Here is a 24119-nt window from a genome sequence, read left to right as displayed (position 1 = left end):
TTAGAGTTAGTGTTTTCATGACATCTTACTGCCGCTGAGCGTGTGGCCAAACTCCACTAATCCGCTGACACACGGCTGGCATTTCATTGCCCTTATCACTCAGCCCCGTTTTCTGACCAGGCTCCCCGCTGCCTGGTGAGACTTTAATGCTCAGCCTTTTGTTAAATGAGGCTTACGTGCAGGGTCCTGGCCTTGGAGGCTGGGGTGAGGCACCGTCTTGCAGAATAGTTCTGTTTTATGGTTTTCTGTGGTAGAAAATTGTATTGTTCCACATTTCAGCTTTGGTTTTGTAATCGCTGATTATATAATGAATTCTGATTCCGTGCCTGCAAAATCCGTCTGCACTGTTAAAGACACAGGAGAGAATATAGCTGCTTTGGAACACACAGAGATGGAGACTTTGCGCCTCCCACCCCTCCACCCTCCCTGTTAATCTCATGAAACATCAGTCTCACGTTGTACTACAGTTTGGGGGTGGGGGCACAGCATGACACCTCCTTCACTTTTGCACAAAGAGTAGCAGATTCCAGGACCATCTGAAATTTGCCGTTTTGTGAAACATACGTTACCTTTAGTCGGGCTAACTCGATCTGCCGAAGTCATCTCCAAGCACTTGAAAGTCTGTCCTTGACCTCAAGATTAGAGTTGCTAGATAAAATGCCCAGCTCCCAGCTAAATTCCAATCGCAGAAAAACAGTGAATCCCTTTTTAGTGTAAGTATGTCCCAGTTATTGTGTGGCACATACTTATGCTGAAAAATGATTCATTATTTATCTGAAATTCAAATTTAGCGAGGCATCCTCTTATTTTATTTGCTAAATCTGGCAACTCTACTTGAGATCAGACTCTCATCATCGTTCTATCCTCCAGGTCTGTCCTTGTGGGACTCCAGTAATTCGTTCTGCCAAGAAGCCTGAGACAGAATGAGGCAAAGGAAGAATCTTAATCACACTTGGCTTTTTGTTCTTATCTAGCTCCAAGTGTCACAGATCTGCATTAAATTCATAAATAAATGAAAACCGTTCACTTGGGCAGCTGAGGTTTGGTTCATTTTTATCATGAAACTTTAGCAAGATTGGATTCCACTGAGAAGGATAATGTGAAGAGGAGAGTAATCTAGAGATCAAGAGACATGGTCAGTTACCCCAGGCGAGTGGCCATGGTGTGGTACTCTCTCTTTAGACTGTTTGAAATCTTAAAGGATTAGATTAAATGACCTCTAAGGTCCCTTCCAAGGCCAAAAATGCCATGACTCTAGCTTCAAAAAGTCTGAAACTTCTGAAGTATGTTACTGAAATCACAAGCGTAGACGGAAAAATGTTTAAACATCAGGAATTTTTATTTATGCTGAACATTTTTGTACATTGCTTACCGAATATCCACCTGGGAAGAGTACAAATCTTGACATCCTCAGAACTCTTGCTATTACATTAAATATTTTGACCCAACTTTTTACTTAGTTAGTATCCAGGTATGAGATTTGCCTGTCAGGATACTCCAATAGAATTTTCCACGTGTCTCACGTCCTTAAATGATTTTGGTAAAACCCAACAAGCTAAATCAAAGCTTTAACATGAACTCAAGTCATTAGGAGTTACTATAAGGAGAGATAAATATGATCTTGGGTAGAAGGAAGACATTTTATGGAAATATTCTTAATATAGGCCCAAAATACATGCTGAGGAAAAAGGCACTTAGGTGAGCATACTGTCTGTTCTTTCCAAGCAGACTCAGCAAACATTGATTGCTTGGGTCATCCCACACAACCCCTCTGGCTTCCACCCCCGTGTATATGTTTATGGCGTCCAAATCACCATGTCCACATTTCATTTCTCTCCTAAGTTTCAGGATGAAATTTCCAACTCCCTACTAGAAATCTCCACCTAGATGTCTCAGAGGCACCTGAAACTCAGCAAACACAAACCAAAGATCCTATTATCTTTGCCCCATGACCTGCTCTGTAGGTCTCCTCAAACTTGGTTAATGGTATTCTTATCTACCATCATTATTATTATTAGCACAAGCTAGAAATCTGGTAATTACCTCCACCCTGAGTCAACAGGCTACCAGTCTACTCAGTTCTGTCTATTACGTGTCTCTGGAATCTATGTCCCCTCTACCCACTCCAAGGCTGTGGTCTAGTTCAAGCCCTCTTGTGTGGACGACTGGAGGTAGTGGTCCCCCGAATCTTTCCCACCCATCTGCACAGAGGCAGAGTGGCAGTTCTCAAGTATGGCTCCAACCATCCTGTCGTAAGATGGCCCCTGATGGTGACAACTGTTTACTGCCTGGAGAAGATGGTTCAACATGTGGCCTTTGGATCTGTGACCACAGCTGACTGCTCCAACTTCATTTCCCGTCTCAGTGCTCTAACACCCATTTGTCATTTCCCTGTACCATTATCTCCTTCTAAGCCTGTACTAATCTCTTTATGCAAATATTCCTCCTTCATCTTCTCCAGCTGGCAAATTCCTACTCATCCTTCGTGACCTTGTTCAAGTGTTACCTTACCTCTGGGCAGGCTCCTCTGCCTAGTCCCCTTCCTCGCTCCACCACACGCCCTGTTAATGACTCCTCTGTGAGAGGCCTCAGCACATTGTTTATACCTTAATTGTACTGCTAACTCTTCGCATTATAATTAGGTGCTTTTCATCTGCTTCCTCTACTCAACTAAGAACCTTTGAAGATGGGGCTGTGATTTATTTGGCTTTGTATCCCTAAAACCTAGCAAAGGGCCTGGTATGAGGCAAGTGCTCCATAAACATTAGTTTGGGGGCAGGGGGATGGAGAAATGAAATAAAGAAGTGGCATTTTTACATAGGTATTGTCCTAGGTGATTTATCTCATTTCTTTCTTAGGACAACTCTATAGAAAAAGATATTACTATCACTTTCATTTTATAGATTAAGAAACCAAGAATTTAAGTAACTTGCCAAATCTACATAGTCAGTAAGTGATACAGCCCACAAATGGCTTTTGTTCCTCTAGATTTCTTTCATTCTCAACTATGTGGGGGTATTAATGGGCAGAGGAGAGGTCAAATGTAAAGAGCCCTTAAAAGGCACTATAAGGAACAGGGAGATTCTACAGATTGGATAATCTGTTTCTCAGTTATTAGAAACTCATTATTAATGAAATATTCTGTAAATATTTAATTCCAGGCTTCCTGGTCTTTATTTTGACTTTTTGCATTTTTTATTATGAAATATTTGCTATTACAGAAAAAAAAATACATAAAACATATATGGATTCAGAATAGTCATTACATGCGTAACTTCCACCCACGTCAAGAAGTAGAATTGTCAGGGCCTCTTGTCTGTCTTCCTGAGCACTGGAGAAACCATTATCCTGACTTTGTGAGAATTATTTCCTTGCTTTTATTTGTTGCTTTGCTACATAGATAAATATAGGTATGGATAAGGTATAGATAGGGGCACCTGGGTGACTCAGTTGGTTGAACGACCAATTTGGGCTCAGGTCACAAGCTCACAGTTTGTGGGTTTGAGCCGTGCATCAGGCTCTGTGCTGATAGCTCAGAGCCTGGAGCCTGCTTTGGATTCTGTGTCTCCTCCTCTCCCTGTCTTTCTGCCCCTCCTCTGCTTGTGCTCTCTCTTTCTCTCTCAAAAATAAATAAACATTAAAAAAAAGATATAGACATATAGTATATCTTTCAACAGTTCCCTATTGTTGCTATAACAAATTACCACAGATTTAGTGGCTTAAAATCATCTTAAGAGTTCTAGGAGTCCAAAGTCCAGGGGTCTGCAGGGCTGTGTTCCTTCTAGAGGCTCTAGGAAAGAATCCGTTATCTTGCCTTTTCCAACTTCTAGAGGTTGCCTGCATTGCTTGACTTGTAGCCCCTTCCTCTACCTTCAAAGACAACAGCATGGCATCTTCTCTCCTTTCTGCCCTCTGCCTCTGTTTTCATCTGTCTATGACTCTGTCTCTCCTACCTTCCTCTTAAAAAGGACCCTGTGGTTGCATTGGGCTCATTTGGATAATCCAGAATAATCTCCCTATCTCACGATTCTTAGTCACATTTACAAAGTTACTTTTGCCATGTAAGGCAACATATTTTCAGGTTCCAAGAATTAGGATATGGACATTTTGGGGGGCCATTATTCAGCTTATCACAAACAACCCCTAAATAATTTCCTTTAGTTATGTCTGTTTTTTAACTTTATATGTATGGAATCATATGGTATATATTCCTTTGCTCAGTAATCCATTTACATTTAATATAATTATTTAAAGATTAGAATTTAAAACTGCCATCTCATTTATATTTGTCCCATTTATTATGTGTTGTCTTTTCTTTCTTCTTGGATTGGTAAAAATAAACAAAAACTTTAAGAGAATTATTCCATTCTTTTACTTCTACTAGTATGAAAATTATATACTATTTTTTAGCGATTATCCAATAAGTTAATAGACATCCTTAACTTAAAGTCTGAAAATAATCAATACTTTTACCTTTCTCCCACATAATTTAAAGGCATTTTTTAACGTTTATTATTTTTGAGAGACAGAGAGAACATAAGTGGGGGAGGGGCAGAGAGAGACGGAGACATAGAATCTGAACCAGGCCCCATGCTCTGAGCTGTCAGCACAGAGCTGACGGTGGGCTCAAACCCATGAACCATGAGATCATGACCCGAAATGAAGTCAGACACTTACCCAATGGAGCTACTCCTAAAGACTGTTAAACATTTTAATTCCATTTGCCCTCCCAGATGTGTTTTTGTTGTCAGATATTTTAATTCTATCTTGTTTTTATTAGAAGTTTTGTCCTTCCAGACATTATTATCATTATTTTATAAAGTTAATGTTTGCTTAGATATATCCATATGTTTATCATTTTTTTTGCTCTTTCCTTCTTCTTTTTCAGGTCTTCCCTGTGAGATCACCTTCATTTTACCTAAAGGAAACATCTTAAATTAAAATGTGCTGGTGGCAAACTCTCTCAGCTTTTATCTGCCTAAAAATGACTCTATTTTGACCTATTTCTGAGACATTTTGCCTGGGTATAGAATTCTAGGTTGGCAATTATTTACATGCATTGATGGTTTTATTCCACTTGCTTTTGGCTTCCTTTGTTACTTCCTTTGTTACTACTGAGAAATCAGTTATTGTCTAGTTGCCACTACTTTGAAGATAATCTTTTTCTCTGGTTGATTTTAAGATCTTCTCTGTCTTTGGTTTATTAAAGCCTCACGATGAGTCTAGGTGTATATTTCATTTTATTTTTCATGATTCTTATTCTTGCACCTGTGGATTTATATCTTTGATCTGTTCTGAAAAATTCTGAGCAATTATTTCTTTAAACATTATCCTTATCCAAGCCCTTCTATCCTCTGCTTTTAGGGGTCTCATTAAATGAATGCTACATCTTTTCATTCTGTTCTTCGTATCTCCTAATCTCTCTTTGTAAATTTACTTTGTTGTGTCTCTATACTATATATACTCTTGAATAATTTCTTCTGATCCATATTTTAATTTTCTAATTCTCTCTTCAGTTGTGTCTAAACTGCTTGAGCATATCTGTTGAGGTTTTAACTTTGGTTATTATATTTTTTTACTTTGAGTTCTATTTATTTCTTTTTCAAATCTGCTAGGTCAGTTTATATTGTTTCCTTTTCTGCACATATATTTTCTTTCTTTTTTTTTTTAATTTAGTGAGCATAGTTGGTTTTATAGATTCTATCTAGTAATTCCAAAGTCTGAAGTGATTAGAGGCCTCTTTATATCCAGTTTTTGTTCTTTATGGCTTGTCCTTGTAGGCTTAGCTATTTTTGACTATATGCTGCTCATTGCCTTTCAAAATTTATTTCAGGGGGATTGTTTGAAGTCCAGGATGACACAAATTTTCTCCAGGGAAAAAAGGAAAACTTTCATTTGCCTTTAAACTAAATTTACAACTTGAGAGGGTTATATAATTTCTTTTTGTTTTTTATTTATTTATTGGTAACCAGAGTGATAAGGACTTGGAAGGAGTAAAATTACTAACTTGCACTTGTTAGAGCATGTTCCCACCATTATCAACTATCCTGCTCTGATCATCATAAAGGCAACTTGTCCTGTGATCTCCTGAGCCTTAGTGGGGGAGTTACATTTACATTTAGCTTCACCCTGCTCCTGAGGGTTTGACCGTTATTAGTGAGGGGAAGGGTTGGCGCTGAGCTTTGATCCTGTCCCCCTTGTCCTGAGAAGCTCTCAAAACCTAAGTTCAAGTTTGCCTAAGTTGGCAAATGCCCTTAGTTCAAAAATAGCTTTAGGGTGCCACTTAACTTTCAGAGATCCTTTGATTTTGGATTTGAGTTTCTTATTAACTTGCCAGATCTTTGATGCTTTTAAACATTTTTTAAATTTGTTTTTTTTTTTTTTTTTCCAGTCAGCAGTTTGGGTTGTTTTCTAGTAGGAGGTGGGTTTCATTCCTATCCTGTCTTGTTTCTGCAATGAAAGTCCTTCCCTTATCTTCCTAGGCTTGGTTGAACTGCACGCTTAGAAACTAAAAAACTAACATGACCTGCTCTAAGACAGTTAACATATGGAAAAGCAACCATATGTTTTTTTAAGTCTTTTATACTTCAGGAAAAGAATCACTGCAAGAGTCCCTTAAATAGACTGTAAAAATTGAACTACATAAAACTCTTTGGGGACATATTTAAAATTTTCTAAGAAAAGTTTTCCCCCCAAAAAATTAAATTTTCACTACTAAATTATTTAAAAATTGCAACATTTTATCCAGAAGTTACTTTTCCAGCAAACAGCCACCCAAGAATCCAAGAGTAAATATAAAATGACTACATAGTTCAATTTATTCATCAGAAAGTCCTTAAGGCCTCATTCAGTGTTGATTAACTCTTATTTCCTACACAATTCAAAGAAACCTCATTCTCTGGATTTCTAGCCCATAAACTCTTAGAAGCAATAACTTGAAAGAAAACATTCATTTTGAAAGGTGGGCTCTTTATAAAAGCCAGGAATGGCATCTGATGGCTCCATGAGTAGAGAGTAGATAGGACTATAAAATGTGTCCAAAAGGTCAAGAAAAGGAACAATGGAGACATTTAGCCCAACATTCAACAACAGCTCGTGGGAGGCTCATTGAACCTCTTCACAGCGTTGTGAACAAACATCCATGTTCCCGGTCCTGATCCTGCTGATCCTCGTGAGTGCGAGCCCTGCATCGGACTCTGTGTTGACAGCTCAGAGCCTGCTTGGGATTCTCTGCCTCCCTCTCTCTCTGCCCCTTCCCACTCATTCTCCATCTCTCTCAAAAATAAATAAATAAATAAACATTAAAAAAATAATCAGGGTTCAAAAGGTGCATAAGGAAGGGGAAGTGAAGGGAGTCAAAGGAAAGAAAATTCTCCCAGATGGTCTTGCTTTTGTTTACCTCCCTTTTAGCACAAATAGTGCTGCCCTTGCCTCCTGATATTGAAGGCAGGGCTCTCAACTTACACATTGATTTTGGATCCTACTGAAATCCCTGTTTCTGTGGTGTGTTAGAATCATTACTTAAAAGGTTTCAGACTTTGCTGATCCCATGAGATGAGAGCCTGAGTTTAGTATCATTTTCATTATTGTATCATTGGTATCATTCTAAGGTCTCAGAAGCTGGAAAACTCAGCTTTTTGCAAGATGCTGGCTACTTCATATCCTTCCAATGTTATTCCCTGTATTTTCCCTGAGTATTTATCATACCTTCTTGACTTTTGAAGTACTTGATTTATATTTGTGAGTTTTCTTTTTTTATTTCACAAAGGCGGTTAACAACTGAACTGCGGTAGAAAGGACTTGTACTTTGTTTAGAATTGGCCAAAAGTTTCATTTTGCAAGCCAATTTTGGTCAATTTGATGGAAGACCATGTGTGTGTTTTTTTTTAAGTTTATTTATTTATTTTGAGAGAGAGAATGTGTGTGTGTGTGAGTAGGGAAGGGACAGAGAAAGGAGAGAGAGAATCCCAAGCAGGCTCTGCACTGATGGTGCTTGGGGCTTGATCTCACAAACTGTGAGATCACGACCTGAACCAAAATAAAAGAGTCAGCCACTTAACAAACTGAGCCACCCAGGTGCCCCTGGAAAACCATGTTTTTGTTTTTGTTTTGTTTTTAATTTTGTTTTTAATTTACATTCAAGTCAGCATATAGTACAACAGTGATTTCAGGAGTAGATTCCTTAATACCCCTTCCCCATTTAGCCCATCCCCCCTCCCACCACCCCTCCATTAACCCTCTGTTTGTTCTCCATATTTATGAGTCTCTTATGTTTTGTCCCCTCCCTGTTTTTATATTATTTTCATTTCCCTTCCCTTATGTTCTATCTGTTTTGTCTCTTAAAGTACTCATATGAGTGAATTCATATGATATTTGTCTTTCTCTGACTGACTAATTTCGCTTACATAATACCTTCCAGTTCTATCCATGTAGTTGCAAATGGCAAGATTTCATTCTTTTTGATTGCCGAGTAATACTCCATTGTATATATATACCACACCTTCTTTCTCCATTCATCCATCGATGGACATTTGGGCTCTTTCCATCCTTTGGCTATTGTTGATAGTGCTGCTATAAACATGGGGATGCATGTGCCCCTTTGAAATAGCACACCTGTATCCCTTGGATAAATACCTAATAGTGTAATTTCTGGGTCATAGGGTAGTTCTATTTTTAGTTTTTTGAGGAACCTCCATACTGTTTTCCAGAGTGGCTGCACCAGCTTGCATTCCCATGGAAAACCATGTTTTAAAGAACATTGAAACTGCTTCCAGGCCCAAGAGGAAAGAGCTCTAAGATCCATTATCAATGTCTGTTCCAACACAGGACAGAGGCTGAAACACGCCTATCAAATATTTGTCATCCTTGGCTTAGTTCATCAAATATTCATTGAATGTAAGGTGCAGGTTCTTTATTTGTTTTCTATTGTCTTTTGTTTTCAATAAAGGAGACATGGTTTCTGACTTTACAAAGTTGTAATAAATGGCAGACACATGAACAAACAACGAAAATACAGTGGGAAATAGCCAATAATGAAACTGTACCAGCGGGGAGAGAGGAAGAAGTGAGATGGGGGCATCAAGGGAGAGGTCTAAAGCAAGGTCAGATGTCAGCAGTTTCAGAAGCCTGGATGGTCTCAGTTTTGGTCTGGATGTACCCCTTCTTACCTCAGTCACTTCCAAATGGTAGACCACCAGGATATTGCCAGTTTCTGGGAAGTCTTCCAATAGGCATTCTAATAAGTAGCCCACACAGTCTTCTCTGTGTTGTCCATAGCCTTCCTCTCATTATTACTGAATACTGGCCGAATGTCACAAGGCTATGCCCTGTGAGCATGTGAAGGAGTCGAGGTTGGACTGCACAGAGAGTACCCCAAAGAGCTCAAGGTGTTAAAGTACACATACTAACAATGACAGGTATGGCCCATAACCGAGAACAATTAACTTTATTATTTTTATTTTTTTATTGAAGTATAACTAACACACAGTGATATATTAGTTTCAGGTGTATGACATATTGACTCAACGATTCCGTATATTACTCAGTGCTCAACACAAGAAGGGTAGTCACCATCTGTAACCATACAATATTATTACAGTATATTGACTATATTCCCTATGCTGTACTTTTTACCTCCATGATTTATTTGTTTGATAACTGGAAGCTTGTAGCTCTTAATCCCTTCATCTATTTTGCCCATCCCCCTATCCACCTCCCCTCTGACAACCAACAGTTTGTTCCCTGTATTTAATTTTTTGTCTGTTCATTTTGTTTTGCTTTTTAGATTCCATATATAGGTGAAATCATATGGGAGTTGTCTTTCTCTGGCACTTGACATAATACCTTCTAGGTTCATCCATGTTGTCACAAATGGCAGGACCTCATTCCTTTTTATGGCTGAGTAATATTCCATTGTGCGTATATACACATCCACACATACCACATCTTCTTTATTCATTCACAAGAGAATAATTTTTATTTATTTTTTATTTATTTTTTTTTTATTTTTTTTAATTTTTTTTATTTTTTAATATGTGAAATTTACTGTCAAATTGGTTTCCATACAACACCCAGTGCTCATCCCAAAAGGTGCCCTCCTCAATACCCATCACCCACCCTGCCCTCCCTCCCACCCCCCATCAACCCTCAGTTTGTTCTCAGTTTTTAACAGTAAGAGAATAATTTTTAAAAGACACCTGCTTGGTGAGCAGTTCAGGAAGATCAAAATCCAGGATAATATGAGGTTTATGAGAAATGCTAAACAAAAGGCTTTTTACAAGCCATATTTAGATTAAAACCACCAACGAGATAAGACTATGATCTATTCAGGCACCTGGGTGGCTCAGTTGGTTAAGCGTCCAACTCTTGATTTAGGCTCAGGCCATGATGTCACGGTGGTGAGACTGAGCTATGTGTCAAGCTCTGTGCTGAACCTGGAGTCTGCTTAAGATTCTCTCTCTCCCTCTTCTTCCACCCCTACCCCCTCTTAAGAAAAAAAAAATACTACCATCACTTCTTGGGAGAGATATGTAACACTAACATATATAAGAACGTAAGAACATTGTATAAGACCATTACAAGAAAAATCATAATTACCGAATAACTTCCCATAATTTTTCACTATGTAAGGTGTTTCTACAAGGTGGTGCATCAGAATGTTTGTTAAAATGTGTATTCCCTGATCCCATCTTAGAGGTACTAAGCCTAAATCTCTGGGAACAGCCTGTGAATATGCATTTCTAATAGACTCTGCTTCCTCCAAGCGATTGTGATTATGCTCTAAAGATTTAAACCACTACTCTTATGGACAGAACGACAGCAGTTATAAGGAAATGACGTCCAAGATAAATGAGGAGATGATAAGAGAGTACCAGCTTCCTCAAATGGGTTTAATTCTGTAAATCTGATGGAATTCATCTAGGATAATAAAATAACTTGCAAATGTGATCATACAAACATCAACATCAATCTTTAAGCAGTCCTAGAGAATGGCAGAATCACTAGAAACTTGGAGATAGGCAAATACTGGTTGCCATTAGGTGGCAAAAAGAGGGATTTAAGAAAATATAGAATTGTCAGTTTTATATGGATTCGCAGCAAAACTTTGGAAATAACAGTGTTATTAACAGTGTTTGTAAGCACTTAAAAATGCAGTGTTGATTATTAAGAGTCATCAGGAGTCACTACAAATGAATCTATATGTGGCCTTTTATTTTTAACTGCATCAATCCCTTGTTGAAAATAGTCAAGTTATAAATTATAAAAAAAACTACACATACTAAACTGGTCTATTTCCTTTTTCTTTTTTCTTTTCTCTTTCTTTCTTTCTTTCTTTCTTTCTTTCTTTCTTTCTTTCTTCTTTCTTTCTGAGTCTGCTAAAACAGTGGAATGATGAAGTTAGTTTATATTGAGTTTTTCCTAGGCATTTGGCAAAGTGTCTCATGATATGCATTGAGCAAGACTGAGAAACCTGAGAAAATTGATAGAATCGTTATCATTTTTTGAGAGCCCACTATATGTCAGGAACTGTGCTAAGCATTTTGTGACTATTAATTCATTTAATACTCAACCCATCCCTATAAAGTAAAAAAAAAAAAAAATTACACATAAGGAAACTAAGCAGAGATTTATCAGGTAATTTTCTCAGGATCACGTAACTAGGGTTTAAGGGGTCTACTCTGAGATCAAAGCTTGGGCACCTAACAATTGCACTATATTTCAGAAGGGTGGGCTTACAACTGGGTAAAATGCCTGTACAGAAAGAGTTGATCTGTATATTCACGCCAACCTGAGGGAATCACTAATGCCTGCCATGAATCTACAAAATTGTACCAGACTTGCTCAACATTTTTATTAATGACTTGGATAAAGGATAGAAGTTGTGCTTATCAAATTTACAGATGTCAGAAAGCTAGAGAGAAGATAGCTAATGCTGTAAATGAGAGAATCATGATCTAGAATGATCTTGGCAGATGGGAATAACAGGCCAGAGCCAGCAAGAGGAAATTTAATAAGGATCCTGGTAAAATCCTACATTCTGGCTACAAAGGTAAGTACAATGAGGAACACCCTGCTTAAGGGCATAATACAAAATGTGGAAAGCCAGGAAAATCATTAGATCCATTGATATAGTCAGTCTCCTACAGACTGAGTTCAATGTGATAAATATGCAACAATGGCCAAATGACCTCATGTACTTCTCTCACTGGCTCTCTGACCTCTACCTCTTCAAAGCTGAAACTAGCCTATTTCATCTAATCTGAGATGCCATTGATTACAAGATGCACCAGGACTTAGAACCACTGAGAAGTGTGGAGGGAATGCCATCAATAGAACTAGGACACAGTGCTTTCAGATCACCTCGCACTTTTATTTTACAATCATTGAAAGAACTTTTGAACTTTAATAGCTCTTTGAGGCAAATGTAGGGGGGTTGTTGCAGCTCCCGACTTACAGCTGTTAGCTCTTACCCAGGAACAGGCTTTTGGGGGTTTTGTTGTTGTTGTTGTTGTTTGTTTGTTTTGTTTTTGTTTTTTTAATTCTCAAGTTCGTTAACGTACAGTGTAGTCTTGGCTTCAGGAGGTTTTTAAGGACACCAGAAAGACACCCATGGAGCCAGAGAGGGGGATTCATGGAATTAGAGTCTCACTAACCAGCCTCAACAGAAAGCCCCCTGCAGAAGTGTCAGCAGACTTGTTTGGAGGCATAAAGGAAAAGAACCTCCAAATGAAAGGACTTCGTCTTCCACCAAGACTCTTAGGATCACTACGAGAAAAATTCCTCATGCTGCAGGGTCTAGGACTTGGGATGATTTCCAGATGGGAATCCACAAGTGACCATGGACTTGGCTATTTCTTCCAAAATTGTTCAGCAGATTACTTCCATCAGTATAGAGCCAGGAATGCAGGTTGAAGTCACTATTGCTGATGCTGAAATTAGCTTTTTGAATTAGTTGATTATGAGTTACTAAGAAAGAGGCTTAATGGATTTTATCACATCAATTGTGCCTAGCACAGAAGGAAAATATAAGAGAAATAAATAGGTTAAACTGTTCTCCCAAATGTCTCCTTTGGAGTCCGATCTTCTGGAATGTGTTGCACTTCAAAGTTGGGATATATATGTCTTGTTTTTCCAAGCACAATTGTCCTCTGTGCCACCAGGAACATCAGTGAGGCAGCATTTATTTAAACGGTTCCTTCAAGGATTTTCTTCAAGCCAATGGCTCCACCCTCTACCCCCCACTTTAATACAGGTTCTTTATCTTCTTAGAAGGTGTCAGCAGAGGATTTCAGAAAACAACCGGGATTTTATTACTTGCTGAAACGGTCCTTAAATTGTTTGTTGAATGAAAAGTTGATGAGTCGCTGTTGTCCATTTGTGCCATTAGAAATACAAAGCAGGTTGGTACATGTGCAGGCAGCTGGTGCTACATCATGTCTGGTGCAGCAATTCTAGAATACCATGGATCAGAAGATGCATCTTAATTTCAGAGATGTTAAATGTGACAAGATGCGTATCTAAGAATCAATAAATTTCGGTAATTATGTTCTACCTGCAGGTTGGACCTCTTCCAGACTTTGGGATCTGTACTGTCCCGTGACAGGGGAAATTCAAAAGACTCTTACATTCATGAATTTAATAGTGTTGTGCCTACTTGGTGCAACTTAATCTAATAACCCATCATTTTGCTAAGAGAAGAAGTTGAATCCTCAGCTTCGAAGCAGGGGCATAAGTCAGTTACCCAGGTGGAGAGTGACTTTGGGTGACAATCAGTAGCCCACCTCAGTGTTCCTTCCCAGTCCTTTGCACCTCACGGGATGGGCAGTAATCATCACATACTCAATGACGATCTTTCTTGAAATGTGTGGTGATGAAGCTGGGATTTCCAGATAACAGGATGCCTCTCATAAATATTACAGTGAAAAGCAAAAAAATTGAACTCAGGCTGACTTGGGTTCTATTCTGACACTTACTGGATGTATGATGTTGGCTGAGTTCCTCTTGCTAAGCTTCAATGTCCCTGTTGGTACAATACCCCATTGGTATCATCATAATTATCATTATTAAATAAGGTAACATATGTAAAATGCTGAACGTTGTGCCTGGCACATACAGTGAATGAACAATAAGTGGTGTATCAGAATGAATTTCAGATGGATCAAAGATTTAAATGTAAAAAGTGAAATAATAAAAATAGTTGAAGATGATGTGGGAGATGGTTTTTATAATGTCGGAATGGAGAAGGCTTTTCTAAATAGGATATATGTGAAGGAGGAGAAGGAGCAGAAAAAAAGCCAAAAATGAAAAGATGGATACATTTGACCACTCAGAAAAGAAAACTTTCTGCATAGAAAAATATACCACAAGCAGGGACACCTGGGTGGCTCAGTCGGTTAAGCATCCGGCTTCTGCTCAGGTCACGATCGATCTCGTGGCTGGTGAGTTCAAGCCCCGTGTTGGGCTCTGTGCTGACAGCTTAGAGCCTGGAGCCTGCTTCGGATTCTGTGTCTCCCTCTCTCTCTGCCCCTCCCCCACCCTCTCTCTCAAAAACAAACATTAAAAAAAATTGTTTAAATACCATAAACAAAGGAAAGAGCCAAATGACCAACTGGAAAAAAGTAGTTGTACCATATAGCACAAAGGGTTAATTTCCTTAATATATAAAGATCTTCTAATTAAGTAGAAAAGTCAGAACTACAACAGGCTATTTGGTTTCTGCACCCTTCCTCTACTAGTGTGTTTTACTCACCTGCCAGGACCTCTGCCCACCACCAAGGACAGGTTCTTCCTCATACTGCTGCTCTTCACCTTGGACTCCCTTTCTTGCCTCCTTCTAGAAATCCCCACTGAATGTAAGCCCACTGAGGAAGGAAAGCCTTGCCCCTCCACTGGCCCCAGGACCTCCCCCTAGCTTCCAGGTTCTGAAAATGCTAGATTGGCTCTCCCCAGTGAGGGCTGAGCTCCAATTAGGATCGAGTTTAAACTTTTGTCTTGTTTTGGGGCGCCCGGGGGGGCTCAGTCGGTTAAGTATTCAACTCTTGGTTTCAGCTCAGGTCACGATCTCTCCGTTCATGAGTTCAAGCCCCATATCAGGCTCCATGCTAGCTGTGCGGAGCCTGCTTGGGATTCTCTCTCTCAGCTCCTCCCCCACTCATGCTGTCTGTCTCTCTGTCTCTCTCTCTCTCAAAATAAATAAATAAAACTTAAAATGTGTTTTGTTTTGTTTTGATATAGTATTGCGATCATATTCAGGGAGCAATACTCTGGAATATTCTGCATTGATCAACTCACATTCCTTTCTTAGATAAAGGGCAGTGCATTGAAAGGAAGGCAGTCATCTGGGGGTAGGAATGAAAACTATGTCATTCAAGAAGCAGCTGAAGGAACTAAGGATGTTAGGGTTTGGGGGAAGCTGCTTCAAGGAAACACAACTGTCCTTGAGCAGGTGAGGGGCTATCTGTCCTAGGAGGTAGGTTAGGCTTGCCGGGTATAGTAACTAACTGTAGGCAGAACTCAGGGCAAAGGGTAGAAGTCACGGGAGAGGATTCAATAAACTTCAGAACAATTAGAGCTTGCTAAAAATGAAATGAATGCCTTCTAAGGGAATGACCTCTTTGTAGTTAGACATATATAAGCAAATGGTGGATGACAGACTTTTGAGGGAGAAATCCTTTTCAGAGAGACTACCACTGGCCAACCTAATACCTGTCTCTGTCTCTCTCTCATACACACACACACACACACATACACACACACACACACACACACACACATCCTCTGCCTCCCCTTCTGCACTTTATTTTTTCTCCATAGCATATAGCAACACCCAACATCCTATGTATTTTACTTTTTTATCTTGCTTACTGTTAATCTTCCTCAGCTAGAATAGAATCTCTTGGAGATGAAGAATTTGGTCCATTCTGTTTGTTGCTATAACCCCATTATTTGGGACATGCTTGGCACATAGCAGGTAGTCATTGCTGAATGAATGAATGAATGAATGGTCATTGTAGGAGACGCTGCCTGGGGTGAGTAGAGGGTCTGACTATCTCTGGGTGCTTTCTAGCTCTAGAATCTTGAGAGTTTATGTATCCTATGAAGTGTGCCCTGTGGTTCCAGACATTTGGAGCCACCTTGACTGGAGAGGCATGTGACTGAGAGGATCATCAAGGCCATGTGGGAAGATTTCTCAATAGGTGCAGAATGTGTGTGGCTAGTGGAGAGCAGGGACAGGTGTGACTGTTGGGGGGGTGGGTAGTCTTCAATGAAGGGAGTGATTTGAGACATGAGCTACAGAGAGGCAGGCTTAGGTTTTGGGTGGCAGCCTCAGCCTTTGAGCAAGTTACTTAATGTCTCCAAGGCTCAATTTCCTCATTTTCAAAAACCTCGTAGGATCGTTGTGAAAACGAAATGTGAGTCACTGGGCCCTAGGCCAATCGCAGAAGTTTGTTGTTCAGAAAGTGCTTGCTTCCCTTATGGTGATTCCTGTTGTGCTATTTAACTTGAGTTTTGATCGGGGGAGACTTTCTAAATAGAGATGTGTAAAAAGGACTTGCAAAGTAGAGGACAGGACCTCTGCCAAGGCTTGCGTGCAGGAAAGCAACAATTATATTGGAGCACCAAGGTCAGAAGCAGTGAGTCTAGACCCAGACTGTCTGGGTTCAGATCCTGGCCCTCACTTGCTAACTGGATGACCTTGGGTAAACTCCTTAACCTCTCTGCGCTTCAAATCCTCATCTGTAAAATGGGGCCAACAACAGTATTACAGGTTGTTGTGCGGATTGAAGGAGTTACTGTACGTAAAACTTGGAACAGTGACTCAGAACAGTGATACTGTGAGCACTCTACATGGGTTTGCTTTAGGATTCTCACGTACCCTGAAGAAAGTCTACCCACATCTGTGTGGTTGAAGGGGATGAGAGAAAACATGGGAAGGCGGGAAGGTAGGGGTACACCAAATATGGGTGTCGTGGGAGTGTGAGCTCTGCCAGAACTCACATGTGTTAAGTCCGGGCCCACATTCACCGCCCAGCCTATATTGCCCATCTACTTCCCACAGAAAACATCTCCCAACTGGAGATTGGTGCTTTCCATGTACGTTCCCACGTACTGCATTGTATGATCATGTATGTGTTCATATTCTGCCTCACCAACTCAATTGTGAATTCATTGAGGAAGAAAAGAAAACACCTGTCCTAGGCCTAAGTTAATCCAGTCTCTTTTCACTATATTCTGCCATGAGTGTAAGAGGGATGTGTGGGTGGGTAAGAACAGCCTTGGGATCAGGCGGTCCTGCGTTTTAATCCTAGCTCTCTTACTTCCCGAATATATGACCTGGCCAAATCGGTTCATCTTACTAGATCTGTTTCACTATCTATAAAACAGAGACAGTTTTATCACCTACCTCATCGGGCTGCCGTAAAGATCGAGATGATGCACAAAAAGCATTTAGCACAGAGCCTGTGGTCATAGTAAACATTGGGTAAGTGGTAGCTTTGATTATGCTCGAGACAAAAGAGAACATGGCTAAACGTGATCCTATCAGGAGCACAGTCTGTGATTTACAGTGGATTGGAGCAAAGGTGGCAAGGTGAGGCCCCCACTGCGACAGTCCAGCATTGAAGTGAATTTTGATCTGTTATCTTTGGTCCAGGGCACCCCACCCCCCAAGGTGGAAGCACCGTTCATTTAACCCCGTGAAAATGACTCTCTTGGTTTCAGTCGCAAAATGATAAGTACCTACTATGAACTGTATCGATACCAATTTCCTGGTTGGGATATTGTGCTACAGTAATGCAAGAAGTTGCCTTTGAGGGAAACTGGGGGAAGGCTATATGGGATCTCTATTATTTCTTCTAACTGAATATAAATGTACAACAATCTCAAAAATTATTTAAGAATAAGTACCTAAATTAACTCTTATTTTTCACACCCACTCTTTTGTGGCCTTCTTTCTCCCTAATTCCTTTTCCATAGGTCTTGATTATCCCCGTGTCCTGCACACAACAGCACTTAAATTGAATAATATTGAGGTCCCACCAAAAATACAGTGAGAAAAAAAAAAAATAATGGACCATAATTGAGTGTTTGGTACCTGCCAGAATGGTTCAGAATACTTTATATATAATAACTCTTTTAATCTTCATAATAGCCCTTGAAGTTTTTATAATCCTCATCCTACAAACGAGAAAAATCAGGCTTTGAAAAATTAAGTAACTTGTTCAAGGTCGTGCCTCAGAGCCAAGACTCCAAGTTTACTGGGCTCCAAAGCCTCATTGGCCACTGTGCTTTGCAGATCTCATAAAATCTGAGAGTTCAGTCATTCAAAACAACATTTTAAGATGTATTTTTGATAACCATTGGGGTTTCCTTTATCTGTGCTCAACAGATTCTATAGACTGGCCCCCAGGAATCAAACATTAAGGAATGGCAAACCAAATCTCTCGCCTCTGTCAAGCCTTTGCCCAAATGTCTCCTTGTCCGTGAGACCTTCTGTGACCACCATATTGAATGCCTGCCACCCACCCCCCTGCAACCTCCCCTGCACACGCGTACCCCTGCTAGGTGACCACTTGTCCCGGTCTGCCGGGAACTGAAGGGGTTCCTGGGATATGGGCTTTTCACCTTTAAAGTCACTACAGTCCATGGAAAACCTGGAGGAGCCAGTCCCCCTACCTTGCTAAGCCTACCTTATCTCCCTGCCCTGCAAGTCAGGCAGACATCTGGGAACAGAACATTCCAAGCAGAGACAATAGCTAGTCCAAGGCCTTGAGGCAAAACATGCTTGGCAAATCAAAGAAAGAGCAAGGAGGTGAATGTGGCTGGAGTGGAGTAAATGGGAGAGAGCATGGTAGGAAATTATGACAGAGAGTGAGGGGAGGAGGCAGATCACGTGGTACCTTATAGTCTCAGTAACGACTTCAGATTCTAATTTGACTGAGAACAGAAGCCATCGGAGCATTCAAGAAAAGCACTAACATGCTCAGACTTACATTTAAAAAGTATCCCTATGTTGATAATACATTGGGGTGGTGGGAAGGCAGGGGGCAGGGTAAGGGCAGACGCGGGATGAAGAGTTTGGAGGCCATCGCAATCATCCAGGTTGAAAGATGGTGACTTGGACCAGGAGGATGGCAGTGGATAGAGTGACAAATGGTTAGAGTCAGGGTAGCTTCAAAGGCAGAGTTGGATTTGCCGGCGGGTTGGATGTGCGGTATAAAAGAAAGAGGGGAGCCGACCGTGATGCTTAGGTTTTTGGCCTGAGCAACTGGTGGAAAGGGGCTGCCGCGTGAAGAAGACCAGGGGAAGAGCAGGTTGCAGGGCGCAAGTCAAGAGTTCAGTGTGGGAAGCGTAAGTCTGAGTCGCCTAGTAGAACGCAAGTGAAATGCTATGTGCCGGTTTTAGATAGGCCCGTCTGGGGCTCCTCAGAGGAGCGATGTGGCGTCCTGTACGGGGTCAAACAGAAACTGAACGTTCCTGGAGAAACTGGCGAACCCCTAAGAGCGCAGCCAATAGTGACGTACCGATGTTAGTTTCTTGGTTTTGACAACGTACCGTAATAATATAAAATGTTGACATTAGAAGTAACCGGGTAAGGGATTTTGGGGGGGTTCTCTGTCTTACCTTTGCAGCTTTTCTGTAAATACAAAAGTATTCCAAACCAAAGAGGTGGGGGAGGGAGGGGCGGAGGGAGCTAGAGAAAATGGAGAGTGAGCCATGAAAAGGACTAGCAAATACAGACACTTCTCTCAAGACAGTACAGTTTGTCTGTGGATGGTTGTTGGGCTTTGCTGAAATTCTACCACTACCACTTTCAACTTTCAACGGTTTGGCAAAGACTATTTCCCTACTCTTAAAGCAAATACTCCTGGGGCGCTTGGGTGGCTCCGTCAGTTAGGCATCCGACTTCGGCTCAGGTCATAATATTGCGGTTCCTGCATTGGAGCCCCACGTTGGGCCGTGTGCTGACAGCTTGGAACCTGGAGCCTGCTTCAGATTCTGCGTCTGCTTCTCGCTCTCCCCTCCCCCACTCGTGCTCTGTCTTTCTCTCTCTCTCTCTCCCTCTCTCTCTCTCTCAAAAATAAATATTCTAAAAAATTAAAAATAAAGAAAGCAAATACCCCTATAGAAGGTAATCCATTAATCATTGCTAGTCATTTATACTTTAGTATAAATGAGTTTATCAGATACTTTTCTGAAAGCAAGTAGAGGAAGAAGGCAGGAAGTCGGGGTTTGCTTCCTTCATAATTTAATCTAGGACTAGGCATCTTGAGTGAGGCACTTTATGCATGTTTTGGTTTTGCTTTCATTCTTTATATTACCCAAGTATAAATTCATCATTCTTAAGCCTGTTTCTTTTCTTTCTTTCTTCTTCTTTTTTTTTTTTTTTTTTTAATAGTTGCTTGCAAAATTGGGGGCAGAAACTTATTTCTCCCTTGGTTACGAGTGCTTTTAGGGAGTTACATTTGTACTACTTTGCTTCTGGCAGTAACCCAAGGGTAATTCACTTTAGAAAACCGTATCTGAAGCCCCAGATGGCATTGCCTAGCCAGAGGATGATGGTGGGAATAGCAGTCTCTCTGAAAATTGCATGTTCTTGCCTTATCTCACTGTCACAGATCCTAAAACTTTTTACTTCTCCTGTTATTTAGGCAGAGTGTATGGGGTTCCTGGGAGTAGGAGAAAAACTCATAACAAGGTGAGAAGATCTTATATTTAAAGAAACAATTCTCTGCATCCTTTTTTTCTGAGTCACATACCATATTTGGAACTTTGTCATCCAACATTAATAAATGTCTTGTGAATGAAAGCAGTAAATATATTTTGAACTACCTGTATCTTAAATAAGAAAGTTCATAGTGTTGCAAACAACAAAACTTTGACTTTTCAAGGATGATGAAATCATACTTAAATAATCTTGTTTTAGTTTATCAAAGCAAAAACTTGAACTTCCAAAGGCAGAGGGAGATATATACTAGCCAATTAGGAACCATGAAATGTCTACTAAACTTTAAAATACAACTGAGTTTGGTGTGCCTGGGTGACTCAGTCGGGTAAGCATCCAACTCTTGGTTTTGGCTCAAATCATGATCTCGTGGTTTTGTGAGTTCAAGCCCTGCATCTGGCCCTGTGCTGACAGTGCAGAGCCTGCTTGGGATTCTCTCTCTCTCCCTCTCTCTCTCTCTGTCCCTCCCCTACTTGTGCTGTCGCTCTCAAAATAAATAAGTAAACTTAAAAAAAAATTTTAATATAAAATATAATTGAGTTCATTATTTCATGTGAACTCATTTCCGTAAGATGTGCATTGTTTTTTTTTTTTTTATTAGAAAAAAAAAATCCTACCGTAGTATCCTTTTTCAATTTATAATGTTGTAATGGGGCCTTTTTGATCTTTGAACACCAAAATTCTCCTCAGCTTACGAGGCCTGTCATTGCCTTCAGGGCCAATTTATAGAAAAATGAGAACCTGCCCAAAACCTCATTAAAGAGAAACACAAAACCTTTTATGTTGATTGGATATTCAGCCTAAAATCACAGTGCTTGTGGAACCAAGGATCCTTGTGTCAAGTGTAATTTAAAATACTGTGTTTTTACCTGGAAAGGAAAGGGGGTCCTTAGCTTGCCTTACACACTGATCAGAAGGTTCCTTTGGCTTGGGTGGTTAGGAAGGACCCCTCTGGAAAAATGACATTTAAGCTGAGACTGAGCTTATTTTCATTTTGCACGGGGCTCCGCGAGTTATGTAGCCAGTTCCGCTTGATATAGACTAGCGCTTTGTGGAATATTTGCTCAGGGGATGACAAGAAGGAGCCAGCCGTGCAGATGGATGTGCCAGGCAGAAGGTCCAGCAAGTAGCAAGCCCTTGCAGTGGGAAAGAGCTCAGCGTGTGTAAGCTGGGCTGCCAGGGGCATCATCCACCCTGCAGCCCGCTGAAGAGCCCTCCTGGAGTTACACAGTGCACAACCTCCGCATCTGTACATGGTAGCCTTGTGTTTGAGAAACGGAAAACTCAGTGTGGATAGATCACTGTGAGGTGGAGGAGAGCCAGTGTAGACAGACTATTACAAGGGGGAGGACAGACTATTACAAGGAGATGGAACAGTCAGGCAGGGGCCGGATCACATAGGGCCGCATAGACCATGGTAATGAACTTGGATTTTATTCTGAGGTGAGAAGGAACCCAGGTAAGTTTTAAGCAGATAAATGACATGATCCAATTTACTTACGAGATGACTTCAGGTTCAGCGTAGACAATTGTTGGAGGGGGTCAAAATAAAAGCAGGGAGACTGGCTAATAGCCCAGGTCAGTGACAGTGTCATGATGGCTTAGACTTTGGTGATAGCAGCACAAAGTTAAGTGTGAGCTGATTCAGTATATATTTTAGAACCAGTAAGGAGCATTTACTGGTAGCATTTATGCCTGGTTTCTGCTGACAGCTACTAACCTTTGTTCTATGTCATAGGAAATCACTAAATTCTCAATCAAGGTCATCCCACGTGTCAAAGTTGACAGAGTCCTGTCTGTTTCACCTGTTACGAGAGTGTGCAGCTGCATCACAGATCCGGGTTTATTCAATCTGGATCATAAAGTTATGGTCTTACATGAAACAAGGGATGCGGGATTTGTGAACATGTTTGGTTTGGGTTATCAAGAGTCTATTTCCTGTCAATAGGAAATGAAATCATAAAAAATAAAACTACCGATAGGACTCAACACGGGAACTGCTGTATCATAATGACCGTGTTCCCATGGTGATCTCACAAGATATGCAAACACCCGGGGCCACTTTACCGTCAGCACACGACTTAGGAGCGACACTGAGCCCGTTGGTAGATGGTTGGCGTCTGCCTGTAGCCTCAGAGGCCTGCCGACAACCAAAAACATTTACCAGGAGCAGGATGCTGGAAGCTGCCATAGTATTCCACTAACTTGAAAGCCACCCTGACGCGTGATTGTCAAAGATTTAGGAATATAAAAGAAAAGTCAAATTGAGCGCTTTGGAGGTAAGCAACTTTGGTGCCAACTCCACGCTCAACCTCAAGACCCATGGGCAGCCTAGAGGACAAAGTCACATTGGTGGACCTTGTCCTTGATTCAGGTGTCTGGTGCCTCCAGCAAATCAAGCTGCCCGCGCTTTAAAAATCTGTGGAAGGTAGCATCAGCCGTGCCACGGACTTGAACTTGAGTCAGGCCTGCTCGTCACGAGGCTCCTCTTTCCAGCGGAGCATGGTGGGTGGAGGCGTGCGACAGTGACTTCGCTTTGCTCTGAAGTTGGGACGCAGGCACAGCACACCATAAAGACAACAGGCAACATGACGGTGGAATGTTCGGGAAGAAGAAGAAAGCCTGGAAGCCAACCTGCTGTGTCCCGATTAGACTCCGGGTGGGTCGGCTCAATCGAACGGGAGGCAGAAAGGACCTCGATCATTTTGGAAACCCGTGCTACCGACGGACAGAGGGCCATCATCCAGAGGACAATTTTTATAGCCCGGTCCGGTGTCGGGGAGAATGCTGAGCCTTTCTGTGTAGGCATGGTCTTAGAGGAGAGCAACCGTGGCTGACAGGGCACCTTCTAATGAGAAGATTAGAAACAGAACACACAGCTCGTCCTGGCTGTGCCTCCAGCTGTGGAACCCAGGGCACGTCCCTTAAGTCGAATTTCGGTTTTTCTCCTGTGTCACCAAAGATCACTCCTGAGTGTCCGTCCTATGTGTCGCTCGCTGCTGCAGCATTTGATACTGGTACCTGTCCTGAGCCTAAAACTCCTTCCTATCTGGTTCGAATGCAGATTCTGAATCCGTGGGACTGGGGGTGGGGCCCGAGATTCTGTATTTCTACCAAGTTTCCAGGGAAGGAAGGCAGGTGCTGGTGGTCCGTGGACCATGCTTGTAGTAGCACGGCCCTCGCCTAGTTCCTGGCCCTTCGAGGCACGCGGTGGCATTTACCTCTCCCCGCCCGTCTCTGCTCCTCCCTCTTGGTGCCTTTGACGTTTTCTCATACCACTTGCACATGGCTCCCCGCACCACGCTTTAGTTAGCTGCTGTCTCCGTGTCTCCCACGAGACTGCGAGCAGTTTGGGGGTAGAAACTACACAGCCTTCCTTTCAATGTCATCTGTG

At 41.2% G+C, this 24119-nt stretch overlaps 1 pseudogene; it reads left to right on the top strand.

The window, feature by feature from the left end:
• The first annotated feature begins 11959 nt into the window (after window positions 1-11959).
• LOC131494531 (small ribosomal subunit protein uS10-like) lies at window positions 11960-13013 on the top strand (annotated as a pseudogene).
• Window positions 13014-24119: the final 11106 nt, after the last annotated feature.

The sequence above is a fragment of the Neofelis nebulosa genome, chromosome 14 (genome assembly GCF_028018385.1).
Source record: "Neofelis nebulosa isolate mNeoNeb1 chromosome 14, mNeoNeb1.pri, whole genome shotgun sequence".
NCBI classification, from domain to species: Eukaryota; Metazoa; Chordata; class Mammalia; order Carnivora; family Felidae; genus Neofelis; species Neofelis nebulosa.
Note: the sequence above shows the minus strand (reverse complement) of the source record. Positions and strands in the feature narration are given on the sequence as shown.